The 20,910-nt window shown below is 45.5% G+C and overlaps 1 protein-coding gene and 1 non-coding gene across 3 annotated transcripts in view; one reads left to right on the forward strand and one right to left on the reverse strand.

The window, feature by feature from the left end:
* Window positions 1-230: 230 nt before the first annotated feature.
* On the reverse strand, window positions 231-334 carry LOC133259970 (U6 spliceosomal RNA). Its single transcript, XR_009740634.1, has one exon. It is a non-coding gene; the product is annotated as a U6 spliceosomal RNA (small nuclear RNA).
* A 4,159-nt stretch (window positions 335-4,493) lies between these two features.
* EYA2 (EYA transcriptional coactivator and phosphatase 2) overlaps window positions 4,494-20,910 on the forward strand; it is a 262,777-nt gene continuing 246,360 nt past the window's right edge. Inside the window, exon 1 of one of the 2 annotated variants that reach the window (XM_061437833.1) lies at window positions 4,494-4,555. The gene's annotated coding sequence lies outside the window, so the exon portion shown is untranslated. Of the gene's footprint in view, window positions 4,556-4,816; window positions 5,047-20,910 lie in introns of those variants that run through there. The other variant, XM_061437832.1, reaches the window with a different exon arrangement.

The following is a 20,910-nucleotide window of genomic DNA, read 5'->3' on the forward strand; positions in this document are numbered from 1 at the left end:
GGATGCTTCTTCAAGACCCTTTACAAGTACCCACAGGAGAAAGGTGCAAGGCAGGCGGCTGGGATTTTTCAACTCTGATTTCCATATGGAGATTCTATGTACGCTTGTGTGGCTTGTGGGAACCTAGATCCCCAATCAGGGACTGAACCCCGGGCCCTCAGCAGCAAAAGCAAGGAGTCCTAACCACCGATTGCCATGCTTGCTTTTTTTTTTTCTTTTAAATTCATGTTAAAAACATGAAATGCTTCAAAGATTTGCACATCATCTTTGTCCAGGGGCCATGCTAATCTCTGTATCATTCCAATTTTAGAATACGTGCTACCAAAGCAAGCACAATATGCTTACTTTTGAGTTCAATAAAGTTTGAAAGCCACTCATATAATCGATTGCATTTTCCCCTTTGCATTGACTGCCAGGAAGCTCAGCATCTAATTCTCAGTCCGCCAACAAGAAGTGCTCAGAACCTCCTACCCTACATATTTATGCAAATCTCACCCTTGAGTGCCTTTTCTTTCCCTCTCCATGTTTCCCCTTCACCTGCTTTTCTTGTTTTCTCATTCTGCTGCAACATATATGTTTTTGCATGTAACCTCAAGTCCTTTTTGGAAAAAGTCAAGGTTTAAACGAATGCATTAAAACAAAAAAACGATGCTTTTTCTGTAGAGGAGATTTTTACAGATGGGAAAGGAATGTGATTAGAATAAGGCATGATTTGGCATGGTGAGTGCGTATGTGTTTGTAGGATATGTATATACACGTTGAAAACCTTGTGAAGTTTTTGTTTTCAAAGTTAAGCTGGTCTTCTGGCTTCAGAGGACATTTATACTTGGAAGATTTTAGGGGAAAAAATACTTTACTCCAGGTTAGGCATGCCTGTGGTCTACACTCCAAAGAATCTGTGTTATGGTTAGCATTTTCAGATTTTGTCTGGGATTATTTTTCTGGTCATTATAAAATGAGGACAAATAGTTATCAAGAAGAAATCAAGGGAAAGAGGGACAGGAAAGAAGTGCTCCTGCATAGGAAGGGGGCTGGATTTTAAGTGATCTTGAGTAAGAAATGGGTGCCTTAAATCTTATCTGAGTTTCCATCTCATATGCTGTGAATCTGTGATCAAGTCCTTTTTCTCCCAAACATGGGGATTCTCACCCTCCGCTGCACACTAGAATCACTGGGAACCTTAAAAAAATATGCTGATGCCTCAGTCCCTCCTCCAGAGAATCTGGTTTAATTGGTCTGGGGTGAGGCCTCAACATGGGGATTTCTAAAAGCTCCCCTGGAGATTCTAATGTGCAAGCCAGGGTTGAGAACCACTGCCCTAAGAGAAGGAAAAAAATAAAATTAATAAGCACCTGCCTCCTGTTTCTGTCTCTGGGGGCCATAGGGTGTGGCTTCGATTTATGAGATAATGGGCCAGATTCTAGTGAAAGAGTTGAGAAGGTGAAGGCGGGTAGGAATAGATTAACCCTTTGTATTCCATTGAGTACTCTTGGTTAATAAGTGTTCATCACCATTTTGCCCACCATTTGCAAGAAGGAACACATTTCACATCCTAACCCAGTATACACACACACACACACACACACACACACACACACAGTCTTACTCTGCATGCAGTTCACTTGATATTTTCTATTCCAGTCTACTCCATTCTTTTACTTTAGAAAAAAAAAAAGGCTGCTTACTGCCACTATTTAAACAACATTCTAGGACTTCCCTGGCGGTCCAGTGATCAAGATTCTGCCTTGCAATGCAGGGGACGTGGGTCTGATCCCGGGTCAGGAACTAAGATCCCACGTGCAACTACAGAGCCCAAGCACCACAACTAGAGAATCCACAAAGAAAGCTCCCGCATAATGCAACTAAGACCCAATGCAGCCAAATAAATAAATATCTTTAAAAAATAAATTAAACAACATTCTATGAAGGCTTGTGGACCCAGATAAATTAAACACCTCTGGAGAGCATTAAGATGCTCAGTCTATAATGACTTAGAACTTTTTGCAAAGATGCTATGGGAAGCAAAGTTTGTACAGTAATATCAATATATATAGAACAATGCTCGTGCCCAACTACAGTCACAGGTTCAGGAACATGATCTCAGTGAATCATCCCAATAATAATGTAAGATGGGTACTGTTTTGTCCAGGGCTTCCCTGATGGCTAATTTGGTAAAGAATCTACCTGCAATGTAGGAGACCCAGGTTCGATCTCTGGGTGGGGAAGATCCCCTGGAGAAGGAAATGGCAACCCACTCCAGTATTCTTGCCTGAAAAATCCCCTGGACAGAGCAGCCTGATGGGCTACAGTCCATGGCATCGCAAAGAGTAGGACACATGTAAGTCACCATCTCCATTTTAGACATGAGAAAGTCAAGGCCAAATACACATATACATCCTGCAGCTAGACAGCAGGAGAGTTAACTTCATCCAGAAACAGGAAATCTAACCTCAGCCATGTCACTGGAGGAGAATAACCGTGTTCACTGAATATTAATAGATTCGCATGCCTGAATTTTGGGGAGCAGAAAAGGGATGGAGTAAGTTTTGACCAGAGGTGGCTCCTGGTAGAGCAGGGCCCGCTGCTTATACAACTTGAGGGCCTTTTACTTAAGAAAAAGAATACGAAATTATGAGTCTGAAATTAGGTACGAAATTTCTTTGAATTAAGAAATCACAACAGGGGCTTCCCTGGTGACTCAGTGGTAAAGAATCCACCTGCAAATGAAGGAGACATGGGTTCGATCCCGGATCTGGAAGGATCCCACATGCTGCAGAAGAACTAAACCTGTGTGTCACAACTATTGAGCCTGTGCTCTAGAGCCTGGGAGCCACAACCACGGAAGTCTGCATGGCCTAAAGCTCGTGGTCTGCAACAGGAGAAGCCACCGCAATGAGAAGCCTGCACACCTCAGCTAGAGAGTAACCCCTGCTTGCCACAACTAGAGAAAAGTCTGTGCAGCAGCAAAGGCCCAGCAGAGCCAAAAATAAAATAAATAAAATTATTAAAAAAAAAAAAAAGAAATCACGACAGGCATATTTTAAGAAGCTGAAGAATCCCACCAACATCACAAATCCCCAACTCCTCTTCCCTTCCGCTGGATCTCTGAGATGCCAGTGGCCACTCCCATACACCCTACTCAAGGTCAAGTGCTCCAGGGGGAATCAGAGTGGAGAGAGATGGTGGGCTCTGCCGCTTGCCACTAACAAAAGCAAACAACTTTCGTAAATTTCACATGAACAGGTGACCCATGAATAGATTTCTAGGTCCCTGTCAGGGCCTTACAAAGAGGCATAGCAAGTAAGGGACCCAAGGGTTAAGTTTCACTGTCTTCCCAGTAACCCCACAGGTGGAGTTACAGGCTTTATATCTTGAGAGCAAGCGCTTTGAAGTCAGCTTGATCTGAACTTCAACCCTGACTCAGACATTTTCTGCCTTCTCTTTGAGCTTAGATGATCATTTGTAAAACAGGCATGCTAGGGGCTTCCTTGGTGGGTTCAGTGGTTAAGTCTCCAAGTTCCCAATGCAGGGGGCCGCAGTACCATCCCTGATCAGGGAACTAGATCCCACATGCTGCAACGAAGATTGAAGACCCTTTGTGCCACAACTAAGACCCAGGGAAGCCAAATTAAAATTTTTTTTAAAAATTAAAGAATAGGCATGCTAGCAGCATCTACCTTCTGGTCTCTTTGGGGGATCAGAGGAGACAAGGAAATGTCCTGCAAACTGGATGGATGTAGGGAGGCCAGATATAGCAAATAAAAATATGGACATCCAGTTAAATTGCAATTTCAGAGAAAAGTGAATACATTTTTAGTAAAAGTATGTGTCACCTATTGCAGAGGACATACTTATACTAAAAGTTAGTTCTGTTTTTCTATAATTCACATTTATCTGGGCATCCTGATCCCAGAAAAATATGATTGCTTGAGCTTAACCAATGGCAGTGGTTGACATTGCTTTCAGATTGAAGCAGCCTGGGTGCTTATAAAGGGCTTCCTGAACATTAGAAGGTGGGTGAGAGGAAGAAAACTGCGGTACAGGCTCTGTTCATGACAGTTTATTACGGGGAAGATTGAAAGAGGAGAGGATGAAGTGGGGTGCCTTCATTTAAGGGTATGTGTGGAGGGCATTATACCAGGCTTTAGGTAAGCCAGTTAAGTTCTTGGGACCTCAGTTCCTCCTACATGTAAAACAGGTCAAAGGAGATCCTCCAACTCTCCTCCCACAGATATCTTCAGAAATGACACTTTCTCATCATACGGACGTCACCTCCTCAGGGAGGTCTTCCCTGACTACTCCAGCCAAGATTCCTGTTCCCTTGCCCCAGCACATACTTCCCCTCCGCCATAATAATTATAATTTTCTGAAATTGACTTGATTCTTTACTTGATTGTTTGTTTACGGTCTCCCAGTTAAGTTCCGGGAAGGAACAAAACTAGTCTGACTTGTTCTAGCTGAATCTCCCAAGAGCTGTACCTGGCACATAGATGGTCCACAGATGTGGAATGAATGAAGAGGTGGCTGAATGAGTGAATGCAGTGTCACCCTTGAGGTCCCTTCCAAGCAGTCTTTCTCTTCTGGGGGGGCCGCGCCTGGGTTGCCGAAGGAGGAGGTGTGGGTGTCGGTGGGTGGGGAGGAGGCTGAGACCTCGCCTCCTCTAGGACCGGCTGGAGCGAGCGCGTCCGGCTGGGCGGCAGGCGCCGAGGGCAGCGCCGAGGCAGCTGCAGGGCCGGAGCCCCGCGCCCCGCGTTCAGCCGCCGGGGGTGTGCGCGCCCGCGGAGCCCGGCGCCGCGCCTCGGCGCCCCCACGCGCCCACGTCGCGGCGCGGGGACCCGGGCGGGGGCAGAGGGAGGGCCCGGCCGAGGGAGGGGAAGGGGCCGGTCCTCCCCGCGCAGGCAGCGGCCGCGGCAGCCCAGGAGGCGGAGGCAGTGGCGGCAGCAGAGGCAGCAACGTGCCCGCCGCAGTCAGCCCGGCCGCGTCCGACCCGCGCCCGCCTGGTCGCCGGCACCGCGCCGCGCCCGGGCGCCCTCTCCACTGCGCGCGGTGAGTACCGCCCGCGGCGCCCAGCCCGGGCCTGCCTGCGGGGATTCGCTGGTGTTGACCCGGACCCCCTGGCCTGGAGCCTCTCTCTCGCACTCGGCCAGCCGGGGCCTCCGCAGCTGTCGGGGCCCTCGAGGGCGCACCGGCAGGGTCGCGGCGTCCGGGGCTCCCAGGGTGTCTCAGGCACAAGGGCAGCGGGGAGAGCGCGCAGATCTAGGGAAAGCCGGTCCCGGGGCCTCAGTTTCCCCTTTCGCCCGGAAGGCCACGACCCTGAAGTGTGCGCTCCAGCGCGGGACAAGTGCATGACGCTCAGACTCGCCGGGGTCCTCCGCGTTTGGTTCGTTTTATGGCCCGGGTGGTTAGCGATGAGCGGCGATCCGCTTATCGGACCCAGAGACGCCTGGAGCCGGGAGCCAAGCTCACGCCCTCGGGCGCTGGTAATGGGGTAACGGAGCAAACGGCTGGAATCCCAGGGATGGGGCTGGAATGGCCCCCTGAACCTTTTTCTAGCTGTATCTCTTAAAAAAAAAAAAAAAATCCATCTGCGCTCGGCCAGCTATGGTCCAGCTCTCCGGGCTTTGTACCGGAACGGGCGTCCGGGCGCTAGATGAAGTTGGAGCTGAAACTTAGAAAACTTTACATCAGAAGGATGTTTAGAAGGAAGCGAGAGTTTGCTGTAATGGGACAAAGCGGAGAATGGAATGGGGTTGTTGCTTTTTTTTTTTTTTTTTTAGGAGAGCAGCCTGGGGTTTAAACGGCTGTGATGGCTCTTAAATCTATCTCCTGTCCCCAAACAAATAGGTTATACAATTAAGAAATGTTAGGAAAGCTTGACCGGGAAAAACTTTCGCATCCCCAAATCCTCAATACGCGAAATTCTCAGCTGCGTGAAAGGGAAGCGCTTTGACGGTTTAAGGTTCCTACTTTCCTTTAGCGAAGCTTCGAAGCTTCACTGGGGCTAAGAGTTGACAGCATGCACGCTTGCTCTTTAAAAAGCAAGACTGATGCTGCGACTTTATGGATAACTTTTTTCTTTTCTTCCCCCGAAATGCAACGTAATCTTTCGAATTACTTTTTTAAAAATAACCTTGAGGTATATATAAATCACCCCTGGTGGAGGTACCTTTTAATTACGGGGCGCAGTGGAATGAGTGAGCATCGGAGCTGGGTGTTGTGGGCAAGGCAGAGGCAAGGTAGAATGATTTACAAACATCAAGTGAGAAACTGAGTGCTGAATTAGGTTTGAGTTAGGGCGCTCCCTTCCAAAGGAAATTATAACCAGCGGACAATTGTATTTCAAGCCGAATCTGTTCATTTCGCGAGCCCTTTCCTGCTTGAGTGAAATTTCTACTTCTAGTCTGAACTAGTAGCCGCCTTACCAGCCTATGGTCCTTTGGGGGGCGGCGGGGTGGAGGAGGGGAGTTGGAGGCGGAGAGGAGAACCTCCTTTTTAAAATAATGATTGTGAAAAAATCTTCAGGCAAGATTTTTTTTTTTTTTTGCCCAAGAAAGTTTCATTTTGTTCCCCCACCTTTCTCTCCCCATCACTTTAAGCCCCTTAAACTTTATACTTCCTTGCATTTAGACATACTCAGACTAGGAAAACTTAATTAGTAATTTATGTAACAAATGCCGACAGTATGAATCTTACTTTAGACTAAGCGTAAACTCCTGTTTGTATCCCAAATCTCCTTGCCTTTTGAGGAAATTCTAAATTTTGCAGTTTCGACCTATGTGGCTAGATCTGAAGGGACCTGACCTTTTAAAAAAGCACTTCATGTGTCCCATACCTAGTTAGTCGCTCCAGTCTTGTACCTGTAGGTTCACAATATGATAAACTATTTTACCTTAAAGGTCTCAGCATTTTTCCTGTCTTGAAAATAGCTCATCTATTGAGTATAGTGACTGTATGTATGAGAATATTCTATAAACACATACATCTTTCCTAATATGAAATAGCTAAAGACAATACAACAAAAGGTTATTATCCCAATACTTTGAGATTTAGAAAAACAGATGTTTTCAGCCCTGGTGTTTTAGAATCTTCTTTTCATGCCTTTTGTGTTGTATTAAACACATCATAAAGAAATATGATTTGTTGACTTGTTATAGGATTACCATTTGGCAAAAACACCCAAGACACGCTGTTTCAAATACGCGGTATTACTTCTGCTTTAAATTGCATGTAAAAGATGGCAAGCCTTGTTCCAGACGGATAAATTGATAAAATGCTAGCTGCTGTTGGGAGAGCAAAAGAGTCCTCCACACACACACTCACACAAAAGACCAAAAACAAAATAAATGCTTTGTGGTGCAGCTGAGTACATTTTGAATTAGGTTGAGCGAGCTACTGAGATCCTGGGCAGCTTGGGGAAAAGTATCCACAATTCAGGCACGTCCACTTTAAGACGTTTTTGGTTCCCCCAGGACAAGATGACTCCTTTCCCACAAAGAAGAAACCGTTTCCTTATTTTTTCAGTTACTTTTCCAAAGATAACTTGTGTCAGGCGCAGGAGACCAGAGTTATGCAGAAAGCCAACCGTAACCAGCTCCAAAAAACGAGGACTCATTCTTACTCCTTCCACCAGATGTTTTTTAGGTGTCCTCAGCTGGAATGCCCAGTTTGAAACTAATTAGGCCAGCAATAAACTCCTTGTATAATAAAATCGCAGGCCGTTATGCTGCATAAGTGGGGTTCCCGGCAGCTCATGACAGATGCCTCTCTCTGCAGAAAGAGCCCATGGCTGTCAAGAAAAAATGAAGGAAGTGGGAATATCTTGTTTGGATTTTTTTTTTTTTTTTTTTTTTTGCCTGGCCCTCAATATCCAAGCACACCACACACGGTGCCTTCTTTTCTCCAAGGAGGTGGGTTGTATCAGGGGTTGAGTTTTGTCTTTGAGGACAGGCCTCCTTAGCATAAAAATGCTCAGGGAAGAAGGAAAACCATAAGTATTAGGCAGTGGCCACAGGTCTGAGGTGTAGTGATGAGTGTTGGAGTGTGTGTGTGTGTGTGTATGTGTGTGTGTGTGTGTGTGTGTGTGTGTGTGTGTGTGTGTACGCGCATGCGCATGGAGACTGGGTCAGAAGGCTTTCTCTCCACTAGGCACAGATAAAATGCAGGGTTCTTTGGCCTGACGTCAATTCCTTCCAGGAGAGGATAACTTTTTCCCCTTAAAGATTTTTTTACCTCTTTCTCCTGATGTAGTTTCTCCTTATCTGCAGGGTGGGGTTGTGGCGGGGGAGAGTTGGTTTGCGGAGATGAAGTGGCTGGTTATTCAGTTACCTCCGAAGGCTGAACCTTCTGCCTCTTGCCAAGATTGAGTTTTGTTGGTGGAAGGAAACTTTTTTTCCAAGCTAGCTGCTCTGAAAAAGGAGTCGGTGGACTCGGCTCAAAAGGAATCCCTTTACAGAGAATTAACCCCAGAGCTGAGAAGACACGGCCCGTTGACAGAAAACACACATATCCACTCACTCCCCGCCCCACAACGCCTCCCTCACTCCCCACCTTCCTCTCTGACCCCCAACCCCCTATATCATAACAGCTTTCCGAAGGGCCCACTTTTTGTCCCCCTGCCGTTTGTGGCTGTTCAAAAGTCCCAAACATACAAAACAAAAAGAAGGCTCTGGTAGGGAAGCAATTAGCGAGAATTCGCCAGAGACAATGCTTCATTTTCCTATTTGAAGATCGTAACTGGCCTAATGGTGTTTAACTAACACCTCTTCTAATCCGAGGATAAACCCCCTCAGTCAGGTGACAAATACTTGAAATGACTGTCTTAGTTAGACCCACTGTCTTGCTGGAAATGAATCAGAGGGGCTAGAACTAGTTCTTTGTTGCGTGTGATTTAGAATCAATTCCAAGATACGAGAGTGCCGGCCAGGTGGATGGAGGGAAAAAGGACGAAGAAAGCCATAGGCTTTACATTTTATTTTTTTGGCTGCTTTTTTTCTTTCTTTTGCTCACTTGGTATCGATCGCTTTGTCATTTCTGTCTGCTTAATTTCTGTCCTTGTATTAACAGTGATGATGAAAATAACCGAGCGTTTGTATGCCAGGCCTGAAGTCAACTCTTGACATGTATTTTTCAGGATGGCTCTGACAACATTTTGAGTTAGGTATGGTTACTATTATTAATTTTCCCAACTTCGTTAACAAAGAAACGCAGTCACAAGTCAAATGTCTGACAAAGCTGAAGGGCGCGTGGGCCAGAATCTAGGCCTTTAGCCTTCTACTGACGGGGCTGTGAAAACCTTGCCTCCGAGAATATTTCTGCTCTCGTTTCCCTTTGAAAAGAGATGCTGAATTTGGATCATTTTAAATGCCCTGAGCACAATGATTTTCTGATTGTACCCTGATGTTTTTTTGCCACTGTCCTAAATGATAGAAAAAGCACACTAAGTGTTTGGAAAACACAAATCTGGGCCTTGGTGAACCATGATATTTAGCAGGTTGTATATGGTCTATAAAGGGAAAAAAAAGTTTATTTACAAGGACTAATTTGATTTGTTCCTTCAATACTATAACGCTATGCATTTCAGTTCCTAAAAAGAGTCAATAAATTTACCGGCAGTGGCAAGGCCCGAAAACATTACGGTAGGCTGTCCAAATCCAGTTTACTGGAAGGTGCTGGATCGCTATGGGTGGGTTGCTGTTTGGAGGTTGAAATACAAACATTTGGAGTTCGAAGAATAATTTGGAACAGGTGGTCCCAAGAGTCAGGTAACCAGAGCGATTTATCTTTGCCACTTTGAAGGTTAAGGGAGGCTTGGCGGTTGCCTGAATCTGGGACAGGCAGCCTGAGGGTCAGGCAAGGGCTGAGAGGGCCCCCACTTTGGGATGGAGCCTGGAGGGATGGATGAAGGGGTCTCTGCACATAGACCCAGGTCTGTAGAAAGCAGGACTTTGTCTTGCGTGTCATCGCCCATCTGGTGATACTAGTTAGGGTGCAGCAGTGACTGCTTATATGTTTTTGCAAAGGCTGCCTCTGCTCTCAGATATACATACACAGAAATTTACAACAGGAGCTCAGAGGAACAGGCAGTCAAGGAAGCAGGTTTACTTCTCACCAGTTTTGAGAATGTGCACATGCCAATTGTCTTTGCCTAATAATGCCTATTTAAACTTGAACCAAAGATTTGAAAGAGGCTAGAAATTATTTTCTCTCTTAGTATCCGTAGTATTGTGTCAATAACATGAAAACAGATGTGGTTTCAATGGTTTGGGTTTTTCCCCTTTAGTTTCCTTTTGAAGATCTAGTAAAGTTAGATTTTTAGATCCGTATTCCCAGCTTTAACATATCTGCACCCATGTACTTATAATCATTTGGAGGAAAATTGTCGGCTCTCTGTGAATTTAACTAAAGGAAAAAAATGTTAAAATCGACATTTTTTTTCTCCGAAAGAATGAGGAACTGAAGGGTTAGACTACTGTTTTACTTTTGTCTCGCATCAGCTGAATCTGTCAATTCCCCTTTCTTTTCTGTTCATCTCCCAAGAATGGTCTTTCATAACTGAAATGTACAGTATATTAGCCAAAAGACGTTTTAATTTTGTTAAGAAAAATCATGCCAGAGACGGCCGAGTCTGTTTCAACCATTATTGTTTCTGTAGCGTGCATACTTTGGGTTTCATGGTTAAGATGTGGATTTGCCAAGAAAGAAAATTACAGCAAGAAACTATGCTGAAAACATATACACTTCTGTTTGAGAAATGGGAAAAACACAGAAAAATTCCACACGGTAATTGCTTTAACGTGAGTTTTAAATGTCATTGTTTGACTTATGTCAAAAAGTCCCTCTTAGCTAATTCTCACAGATGCTGTTACCAAATACCTCACCTTAAAAATGGCAAATGTGGGTCTTACTCTGATGATCTTGAGGCTTTCAGAGATATCTGCAGTCCCGGTGGAAACATTCCAAATTTTTAGATTGTGCAGGCTGAGTTTTTTTTTTTTTTTAAGGTTACTTAGATATCGATTTTATTTTCTTGACCCAAAATAAGAAAACACGGGGAATTCTCAAAAGCTTTTTACAGGCTGCTATTATGAGAAAAGAAGCCAAACCAACATGTATTAGGTCATGAGCTTGAAGTGCATAAATAAGCCCTTGAAGGTCACCAAAACAGGGCGAAAACCACCAGTTCTCTTCACCTCGGCCAAGTCTAAATTCCTGCCTGTTAGACGTGTTTGGTTCAAGTGGACACAGAGTGGGGGGTTCTGAGTCTACGGTTGAAAGATCTTCATTTGGATTCTGAAGACGTTCTTGCAGGGAGAAGCTAGAGCGGAGGGCTGGAATTCCCATCTCCTTTGGATCTCTCCCTCCCACGGCTCCACCAAAAAAGCAGGTTCCGGGGCCACCCCTTCCTTCAAAGCTGAGGTTTCATTCCTGGTGTTTGGCGATGTGGAAGCCAGAGGTCGAAAATGGCTTGTGTTCCTTCTGGTCAACTGCTTCGCCTCCCATCCCCTTCCTGTAGTAACTTTGCGGTTAAGGTATTAGTAGTCTCCAAAACAATTTGTTGTTGTTGTTGTTGTTCTAAGAACACGTATGTGTTTTTTGGCCGGTGGGGCACAAGATGTAAGTACAGACCTTTCGGTCTTCGTTGATGGGCAGCTCCTGAAAATTCAGAGAGGTGGAGAGGATTCTGCCGCATCCCTGAATTTGGTACCAACACTGGGGCTGATGGAAATTCCACGCAGGGAGAAAATCTCTTCACAGGAGACACAGAAAGGGTTTCGCTGCAAAGAAGATTGTTTTCCTTTGTGGGTGTGTATTATTTGCAAGGATGGGAACTTTAGTTTCACAGCGTTCTGGAAACACTTGTCTCCCAGCAAAGGTCTGAATGCCCTTCCTAGTTGGGAAGGGGGAGGGGGAGAGAAGCCGAGCGGGCAGATTCCTGCCCCTCTGGCCTTTTGTGTGGCTAGTACAGTAGAGGGAAGCGGTGGCTCACTGCTTAGAGGGTGTCATGTGGCATAACAAGTTGTGACTTGCCGCTTGTGTTGTAAACAAAGTTTTGTCCCCATCCAGCCGTGGAAAAGAATGGAGCTGAGATTATTCACCTCCGGGTCTGTGATGGGGCTTTCTGGCGGTCTCCCCTTGCTAAAGAGCCCGGGCTCCCTGGAGACTTTAATTTTGGAGTGTGGAGTGAAGCGGGGCGGGTGGGAGGGGAGAAAGAATGTCTTAAACTCAGCAAATGTCTGAAACGCTCCGAATTTCTCCAGCATTGCTGTGACACCCACGAGAAAGACAATGATAAGAGGACACAGAAGCTGGCTTTTGGGCGGATGGGGCTAAGCAGGGAGATTGGGGGCTTGCTAGTAGTTTGATGTAGAGGAGAGAGTTTTCGGACACCTTGGGACCCCTAGAATGCCTTGCTAAGTGTCTGTGGGAAACTAATTTGGAAATGTCTTCCCTGCAGTTTTGCTGTCCTTTCTTCATGCTTGTTTTTAGAGAATTAGGTTTTAGTTTTGTTTTTAAAAAAGACACAAGATTTGTTTGGGAATAACAAGTGGCTCATGGTTACTGAATACTTACTATGTGCCAGCGTGCTAAGCAAACACTTATATTTCTGACTCCAAATAGCCTTAGATGGAAGGGTCTATTATTATTACCCCTATGTTACAGATGCGAAATTGAATCTCGTGGAGAAGTAATTCATCCACGGTTACATGGCTCATATCAGAGCCAGAATTGTTGATTCCTAACCACTAGTATACCCAGCTCTCCCACCTCCAACCCCCCGACCCTGGTGTAATGAGAGCTACATTTCCTGTACATGTCTGCCTTGGAGAGCTAGATTTCAAAGTCAGTCTCCAATTGTTTTGCCTGGAGGATATTATTCAGTGATGATCAGGTATAAAAGTTGGGTTCAGAAATAAGCGACATTACCTGATTCTCACAGAATCTTGAGCCTGTTCTTATAGAATAACTAAAGTTTAGAATTGAAATCTGTTGAAATGGTGGCTGCATCACTGCAGTTAGCTGGTCTAAGCTATTGCCTATGGCCACTTCTGTGCTAGCAGAGTTGAGTAATTACTATAGAGACTGCATGGCCTTTTGTAGAATGTTTGCTGACCCCTGAGCTATTGCAATATGACAAGACAAATTTTGTTGACAAAGAATAACATTTACTTGGGACATGACATATACCATTTTGCTGATTTTATTAACACTATTTACTGAGTCCTACATGCCTTGTGTGTTGCATGGTGATGGGGAAAGTTACAAATGCATTCATTCACTCATTTATTCAGCTTTATTTATTGAGCTGTGTTCTAGGCATTGGGCTAATTAATGGCGACCCAAAGGCAAGAAGGACCCACCCAATCTGGCACCTCTGATAGCAGGATTGATATTCACATGGATCTCTAAGATGCATAAGCCAGGAGCCAGGCTGCTTGGGTTCAAATCCTTGCTCAGCATTAACCAACTACGTAATGTTGGGCAAGTTACCTAACATTTACATGCCTTGGTTTCTTCACCTATAGTTTAGGGTGGTTATCATGGAAATATGGGCTTCCAGTGTGGCACAGTGGTACAGAATCCACCTGCCAGTGCAGGAGATGCAAGAGACACAGGTTCGATCCCTGGATCAGGAAGATCCCCTGGAGTTTGAAATGGCAACCCACTCCAGTATTCTTACCTGGGAAATTCCATGGACAGAGGAGCCTGGCGGGTCCTTGGGGTCACAAAGATTTGGACATGACTGAGCATACGCACACACATCATGGAGTTCAAGCTAATAAATATAAAGTGCTTGCAGTAGTACATGGCAACTAGGGTGAGCTATATCAAAGTCAGCTACTGTATTATTGTCATTATTATTAACATTATTTCAGCTTAAATGCATTATTTACATACTTGCATGACCCTAATCTCAGTCTCCCCTCTGTAAAATGGAGATGATGATAATAATGATAATAGTAAGTGCTTCAAAAGGCCATTGTGAGAATTTAAATGAGGCAGTACATGTAAAACACTTTGCTTTGCTACAGTGCCTGCCTACATTGAATGCTCAATAAGCCAGCTATTATGCTCAAGCCAGCTGTCATTACGCTTGAGGTTATAGGGAATTACATACCGGGCCAGTGATGTGCCTCTAAGCTATTGGTCAATGGAGTCCTTTTTCAGTATCAAGCGAGTGTAGGGCAGTGGTTAACAACACAGACCCTGAACTCAGACAGATCTGACTTGAATCTTAAGTCCACCACTCACTAACTATGCCAGCTCAGGTTGGGGGATGACCCCCTCAACTTCCCAAACAGCGGAGGCAAGGGTCGCTGTGCATTAGGAGGTCCTGAGGGTTAAAAGGGGTAGCAGGGTGTTTGGCACATAGTAAGCACTCAATAAATGCAAGCTTGCATTATTATCACCCCGACTCCTTGCCCTACTCCCACCCCCCAGAAAGCACTGAACATTAGTAAATTTTAATTTGAAAATAAAAGAACACATTTTAAAACTGCCAAACAGATTTAAAATAATATTCATTAAACAAAATTAAAATATTCTATTAAAGCCAGACTTTGGGCTCAGACCAAATTTTTATAACCCAAGCTTAAAGGCCAAGGAGTCCCTCAGCCACAATGGGGACATTGTGATTGAACTTGAGACTTCAACGCTGCTATTGAGCCGTCTTTGAAATGCACGCACGTTTCCCGTTAAAATGAAAGGGAAGTCATAGGAAGAAAAAAAAAAGTGAGGTTCTTGCTCACCCCAACAAACCTTAATGAATTGAAAAAGAAAAACAAAAGATTTCTCATTTTTCTCCTGCTGCCTTATCCTGCCAAAGAAGCCTGGCCCCCTTCTAACCCCAGCTTTGAATGGTACCCGAGACCATTTCAGATCTGATATGCTCCACCAGCTAAGCTAGTATCAATTCTGGTCTTTGTCAGGTTTTATATGTGGTGGTCATGTATCAGTGGGAGCTGGGACCTGAGAGCCCAGCTGCTAGGGTCCCATCCCAGCGCTGCCTCACCGAACTCTGCCTCACTCGCCATAACCAAAGATAACCTCCTCTTACCTTTCGGTAGCATCCTTCATCCTCACTGAGCCTTTCACAACACATGGGAAAAGTAACAGCAGTGGACTGTGACATCTTTCTCTAGGTGGGGTTTCTTGCCAACCAGTGGGTGGCATGACCTCCTTCTCAGACCTTGGCTGTGATGTGGGGCCATGAGATTAGGGGGAGGGAGGCTGGGCAGCCGTTGGGGAGGGCATGGGGTGGACTCCCAGATCCACCCCCGACCTGCTGTGTGATATTGGGCAGAGGACTTGGGCTCTCTGAGCCCCTCACCCATTCATGGGTCATTTGCCATCTCCTCAGCTACCCACTCCAGTGCTCTTGCCTGGAGAATTCCATGGACTGTAGTCCATGGGGTCACAAAGAGTCAGACATGACTGAGCGACTTTCACTCACTCCTCCATGCTGGGTTTGTTAAACAGCTTCAATACAGTGATGGATGGGAACATGGTCTGCAGGTTCAGAGAGTGGTGGTTCTTACAGTGGACCCCTAGAAGTACTAAGAAAAGACAGAAAGTGACCACTACTTGCCTAGGGAATATTCCTTCTTATTCTTCAAGTAGCTTCAGTCTTGGGATTTCAACATTCTGGAAGAATCTACTGGTCTCTGAAGAGCAATCTTCTTCTTAATGGGGAGGGGGGGTGAGTAGGGAGGGTGTACCGTTTCCACATTAAAACATGGATGAATATTTTTTTTAGAGTTCTGTCTTTATGTTATTATACATTTGAAAAATAGCAGGCACTTCAGAAAAATGGTTTCGTATGTTTTTAACCGTACAAGACAAAAGTATTTTAAAAATCAAGTCCACCAGGTAATTCTAGCAAAAGTGGCATCCAGGTATTTACAGCAAATAAGTCAAATAACAGAATTTTCTACTAACCAGAATTGGAATTCTGCACTCAGTTTTCAGGGGAATACAGTGAAACAAACGAGTTTTCTCATTTGTAAAGTCATCTCAGAGCACGTGTCTGGACATATTCAGTTTGTATCTTGTATCTTCAGAAGAAGAATGGCTGTCCTTTGGATGAATATGATGCTAATTAAAATCACCTCAGTTCCAGGATCTGTTCTGATCGACTATAAGGATCAACTCACTTATTCCTCACAACAATTCTATGACGGAAGTCTATTACTATTCACATTTTAGAGGAGGACAGTAGGCACAGAGAGATTAAGTGGCTTGTTCACGGTCACACAGCAAGTAAGGAGTAGAGCCAGGCTTTGTCTGCAGATGGTTCTAGAGACAATCTTCATATCCCCTGCACTCCCTGCCTCTTTAACCACCATAGAAAAAATTAAATTTTCCTTCTCTTTGACCTTCACGTTACTGGACACTTAATTAGTTAGGGACAGGCACGTGAGGGAAACAAAGGGACTGTCAGTCCTGACTGTAGTTTTTCAGTATTTTACAAGGATGTGTTGGTGTATTAGCCTCCGCTGCAGCATAATGCAGGGGTCAAGAGCCAGCCTGTCTAAGTCTACGACTTACTAATACTATCTTTGTGACCTTGGGTTTACTTCTTCCAGCGACAGTTTCCTCACTTAGGAAGTGAGGATCATGAATCTACAACATCAGAGTTAGCAAATATTAATCTACATCATCAGCGTTAACAACTGTGCTCTGAGTAGCAGAGGGCATCTGATACACAGTGACTGGTTGTCTGGTGCTGTTTATTACCTGTTGGGGAGAAAGTAACTGTAGAAATTGTCTCTCCCAGTGAGGCACAGTTGCAGTGGGGTACAGTCTGGAGTGAAGGAGAAGGGAAAGAGCCTGGGATGTGGGGCTCGAGCTGGAAAACAGCCCAGGATTTTCCATATGAGATCAGAGACACTGGCTTTCCTCGTCCCCACGTGAGAAGTTGCAGAGACGACTCCTCAGCAGGCAGCCTGGAACTCTTGAGCCCGCCGGGATTAGAATCTGCGCTTGAGGACCCCACGCCCCCTCCTCCTGGGATGGGGGCGGGGGGGGCGAGGCTTGACTGTCACGTGACCAGTACCTGGCAGCGGGGAGACACTCCTCACCACCCCAGGAAGAGCTGGACTTTGGGCGTGAGCTCAACTCAGAGGCAGAGAAGAACTCTTCCAAAAACCCTTCCCCGCTTGCCTGTGCAAACTCAAACACAACTGTAGGCTGTGATTCCATTTTTCTTCTTCTTCCCTTTCTTCTGTCTTGGAAAACGTCCTTCTCTCCAGAAGCCTCGGCCGAGTTTCCAGGGACCAGGTGTGCAGACCGTCTGGGTTTGCTGCCTTCCGCCTTCCTCCTCTGCTTCAGCTCCCCTCCATTTCCTCCTGAATATAGAAAATGGAATTTCATTCATTCATTTAAAAATATGTATTGAGCACCAGCTGTGTACCAGGACCTACCCTGGACATGGAATACAGTAGAGAACAGAAACAACCAAAGTCTACTCCCTCGTGGAGCTACACTTAAGAGGGGGAAAGACCACAGATAAAAACCTGTATGTGTGCAGTACACTGGATGTCAGACGCTCATGCCCCTGTGGGGAAAATAAACAAGAGAAGGTTGATGGAAACTGTAGGGGGGGCGAGGTGGGAATGAGAGGGCTCCCTGCGCAGACAGCCTCTGAGCACACCACCGCTGGAGTGAGGGAGCCCTGCCCATATCTGGGGAAGAGTATTCTAGAAAGAAGAAACCAGCAAAGGCAAAAATCTTGAGATGGCCATGACCTGGAGCCCAGTGGGCTAGGCCCGCTGAATAGGGGGAAGGAGGAGGTGAAATTGTGAAGGAGGGGCCCCATCCGGGAGGGCCATTCTGTATCAGTTAGATGTGTCTGAAGTCAACAGTATTATAATTTTTAAATGACTTTTTAGAAGTACATAGGACCTAAATCTGAGGTCAGTCATCGCAAGTTCAGATAGCCAGAGTGGCCAGCCAGGTAAGAAGTGAATGAAATGAGCAGGGTAATTACCCAGGAGAAATGAGGACTCCATATTGCCATGTGTTCTGATTTTTCAAAAGACACCGAAACCTGGACCTTTGTGAGAAATGTTCTGATTTTTAAATCAGCGTGAGGAACCACGGGCATGCAATTGCATGCTCACAGTTTGAGCCCACTCTTCCAAACATCCCTGTCGACCTTGGGAGTCTGACTTCAGTGAAAAGGCATCAAGCTTTTCTCAAACACTCTCTTTTCTTTTTTACCAATTCCCGACCAGAAGGATGCCAAGAGATGCTAAAAATTGTTTCCAGGAAAAAGTAGGACTTGAATCTCCTGGGGATGGGGGCTGAGATATCTTCCAAGGAGCAATCAGTTTGCTTCATTTTTTATGTCTTTCTCAGGACTTTTTCCTGATCACCCCTCATCATGGGTAATGGCAAACATGGTCCAAATCTGTCCTCCTTCGGGTTTCCATTAGTTTCATGATGATTATTATTTTGTCATCTGGGGTTGATTTATGAGCGGTGAAATGTTTGCAGGTTTCGTAAATGGTTGTCAGCCACTGTTTAGAATGGCAAGGAACTTCTTGTGTTTTTCACATTGTAAGGACTGTTGTGATAGTTTCCAGTGGCTACAGACATGAAATGGGATAAAAGGAGGGGGCCTTGAAGGATTCCACATAGAGTGATTGGAAAATTGAGTAATTAGTTGGAGGTGGGGGGCTCTGAGGGTGGGAGGTGGGGGCTCAGAGCCCTAAATATCTGGGATGCTGAGACTGACAACACCGACTTTATAGTCTGCCTTCTCAGCCCCAAAGCTGGAGTTAAGCAAAACCCCAGCCAAGGGCCCACATAGCTATCAAGATTCTTCCGGATGAAAGTAACAGAGAACTTACTTCCAAGCTGGTTTAAATAAAAAGGAAATGTATTGACTTGGGAAAATGTAAAATTCTGGGGTGTGCTGGCTTCAGGTGTGGCTGGTTCCAGAGCTCAGATATAGGTGATGCACCCATCTTTTAATTCATCCCTGTTCAGGAGGATTCCGTCCTTTGTCACATGCCACTTCTGGAACTCAGGATGGAGTGGGTGAGAAGTAGATTCCCAAACTGAACGCAGCAACATTTTCTGGAAGTGAGGAGTGGACTGGTTCCCTGTGGACCCCCAAATTGCAGTGTAATGCTGCTCTAGATTTGCCTTGACTGCCCCTCTTCTGCTGAACTACAGTGCCATTTGTGAAATGTGATTTCACTCTTTCTGTACATCATCTCCTCAAATATTCCTGTGAGGATGGCACTTTTAAGGTGTGCTACTATTCTGCCTCCCACGTGTTCTTTCCCACAGACCTAGAGGATGATCTTTTATTTCAAGTAAAGGTGTTTCCGGGGCTTCCCTGGTGGCTCAGCGGTAAAGAATCCGCCTGCATTGCAAGAAACGCAGGAGACTCGGGTTCAATCCCTGGGTCAGAAAGGTCCCAGGGGGAAGGGCATAGCAACCCACTCCGGTATTCTTGCCTGGAGAATCCCATGGACAGAGGAGCCTGGTGGGCTGCAGCCCATAGGGTCGCAAAAAGTCGGACACGACTGAAGTGACTTAGCGTGTGCATGCACAAGGGTGTTTCAGAGACGGTCATCTCTTTTCATGGTGTCTTGTACAAAATTAATGCTCAATCTTGGGGTGCTCCAGCCAAGCATGGGAGCTGCAGAAGACTTCTGAGGAAAAAATGAAATGTCTCAGCATCACCTGGAGTGGCTGGAGCGACCTTGGGGAGGCTGTGCTTATGTTGCTGGGCTTCTGATGATCAACCTGTGTTTCTTATCCTCCTCTGAGCCTTGCCCTTCACTGTTGCCTCCACTCCATTATTGCCTTTTTCCTGTTGCCTTTAGTGACCCTACAGTAATATCTGATGCAACACAGAGGTTGCAAGCCAGCAGCCAAAAGGCATTTTGTTTGGTCTGCAGAACATTTAAAGTAGAAAATGGAGCCAACATTTGAAAATCTGGACATAGTACACAACAATGCAGATTTCTGGCTTCCATTTAAAAATCAGAAGATCTGTTGACACTTTGCCCACATCTTCACATGACCTCAATTGACTGGAACTGGGACATGATTGCCTCTTTTAGGTGGATGAGTTCTCAGTTCCCCACGGTCCCCACCTTTCTCTGTTGTCTCCCCAAAGCAGGGGTCCAGGGTTAATTACCGTTGGCCATTGGGATGGTGCTGTTGGTTGTCCTCCTGTCCTACAGTAGGTTTCAAAGGGAAGAGAAGTCGTTCCTATATCCAGGTCTTCATCAAAAGTATGAAAATGAAGTGTAAATCGAGTTGGTCGTTAGTATTAAGAAAAATAAGGAAAAGCATGTTTCTCAACGTTGGCCCCGTGAAGATTTGAGGTTGGACAGTTCTGTTTGTGGAGATGGGTCCTTGCATTATAGGATGGCATTTAATATGTCCACATATGGACCATACTCCTTTCGGAAATAAATAGTTCCCTGTGCTCCAGGCATCCACCACCAGTTTGGTAAGAAGAGTTACCGTAAGAAAAAAAAGAACAAAACTGTTTTTGCCCTGAATTGCTCACTGGCAGGCCCTGCATTGGCAGTAGAGGTTCTGAGTTGGCTGATTTGGGTTTAATCATAGGTGAACTTGCCAACTATTGAGGCCACTTATGACAGCCTGTCTAAGATGTTATAGAAGGGATTCAGCATTGGAAGAGAGGTTGAACCATCTTAGAGTCTTTGGAGAATTTCTTGACTTTCAGCTGTGAAAGGACATCGTGGCCACTACTTTCAAAAGGCTTGCAAACAGTCGGTTCTGCCACTGAGAGCGGACCAGCATCGAGGCTTGCTGCAGAGCAGATGGAGGGACCAGATGGTCTCCAGGTGTCTCTTCCAGCTCTGATTCTGTGAGCTGCTCCTCAAAGAGTGAATTTCCCCAAGACTGGTTTGGTTTGTTGCC

This window comes from Bos javanicus, chromosome 13, assembly GCF_032452875.1.
Source record: "Bos javanicus breed banteng chromosome 13, ARS-OSU_banteng_1.0, whole genome shotgun sequence".
NCBI lineage: Eukaryota > Metazoa > Chordata > Mammalia > Artiodactyla > Bovidae > Bos > Bos javanicus.